Here is a 1,960-nt window from a genome sequence, read left to right on the forward strand (position 1 = left end):
CCAGCGTGGTAGTACATACCTTTAATCCCAGAACTTGGGAGGCAGAAGCAGGCGGATCTCTGTGAGTTTGAGGCCAATCTGGCCTACAAAGAGTCCAGGGCAGCTAGGATGACAAGAGAGACCCTGTATCAAAAAAAAAAAAAAAAAAAAAAAAAAGCTGTTTCACCTCTGAGCCACACTGGCTGTCTAAGCTTTCTGGTCACCTAGAAGACAGAGTAGAGACCCTGTCTACCTGTCCCACTTGAGAGCAGACTGTCCCCTGCTTCACACATGGACTTCTTGTGTTTTTACATGACACATTAGCTACTGTTTTATTCTGCCCACGGTGCCTTTCTTTTGCACAGTGCTAAAGGATAATTTCCCCAAACAGAGCCGGTGGCAACTGTCCGGTCACGGAGGAAATAAGCACATGCTACAGAGTTTGCTTAACTTTAATTTTTGGTGTGGGAGCTCGAGCCCAGGGCCTGGTGTGCCCTCATAGGAAAGGACTCTCTCCCTGAGCTCTACCTCCCGCCCTGCTTAAGTCTTCTGTGAGGGAGCTAGTTGAATGCAACAGTCAGTTTAAAGGAAGATACCAGCCAGGTGCAGGCCTGCAATCCCAGCACTCAGGAAGCAGAAGGATTTCTGTGAGTCCGAGGTCAGGCCAGGCTTCATTTCAAGACACTGTCTCAAAATAAGGAAGTAACAAAGGAGAGACGATGGAGGCCAGGCATGTTCCCATACTGGAAACACGGAAGTGGAAGTGCGAACACTCAGCTTCTTCAGACATTGCTCTATGTGCGTTATAAGCTTTAGAGTTCTCAGGGAAAAAGAATCATCACAGAGGACATGAGTCACATAACCTGGAAGAGGTTATGGGCCTGGGGTCTACCAACAAGCCAGGAAAATGTGAGAGCCTGCTCCAAGCCATCTACATGTGGTCTTTCCCAGCCACCCCTCCACCACCGAGGTGGAGCGATCCCTGCCGACTGCTGGCCCACAAAGCTTGACCTGCGTCCTGCCTGGCCCTCGATGAAGATCTCTGCCTTCCCTCTGCTAGCGCCCAATTTTCTGTGGAAGCACAAAATTCTCTTTGTACCAAGAAAAGTACTTGGAGTTTTGTGTGCTGTGTAACCAGGAGCGGACGAACAAGGGGCCGCTTTAGAAAGACATGAGGGGACTGCTGCAGGCAGGAGCTTGCAAGGGCTGATGGGTCACAGTGGCTTAACAGCAGAGGTTGCTCTCCCATAGGGCGCAGTTCTGGAGGGCAAAGGCGCAGGATCAAAGTGTCTTTGGGTGGACCTGGTTCCTTAGGGGTCGATGGGGAGTTGCTCCCTGCCTTATAGACGACCTCCTGCTGCTTCTGTGCGGTTCATTTTTGTTTTTGTTTTTTGTTTTTGCTCCAGACAACGTCTTCCTCTGCAAGTCAGGCTGGCTTGGAACTCACTGGACAGTCCCAGAAAGGCCTCAGTCCTCCCACCTCGGTCTCAATGTGTGGCCTGAGACAAGTTTCCATCTAATATGGTCCAGAGAAGCCAAAGATGGGATGCTCCTTCCTCCAGTGTTAGAGTCACCGGCAGGAGCCACCACTTCCCACTTCCTGTGTCCCCTCCCGTGTCCCAACTTGTTCATACTGCCTTAGGGTCTGCTCTGGAAGCTTCATTTCACCTCAGTTTCGTTGTAAAGCTTCCATGAATAACCACACTCTGGGAGCACTCAGGGTGTGGCCTTGGCCATCTGAATTTGGGGTTCACAATCCAGCCCACGCTTTGGAGACAGGGGAACTTGCATACGCACTGACTATTCTCTACTCACTTGTTGGGACAATGCTACTGCGGCTGTAACTGGAAACAGATAGGTTGACATATGCCTGACCGGAAGCAGGAGGCCGATGGTGGACAGCTAGGGCCCTACCCTTTGCCCTTAGCACCTTGCGAAAGTCATGCTCTCTTGCAACTGCTGACATACCCGCTGTATTCCT

This window comes from Acomys russatus, chromosome 27 (assembly GCF_903995435.1).
Source record: "Acomys russatus chromosome 27, mAcoRus1.1, whole genome shotgun sequence".
NCBI classification, from domain to species: Eukaryota; Metazoa; Chordata; class Mammalia; order Rodentia; family Muridae; genus Acomys; species Acomys russatus.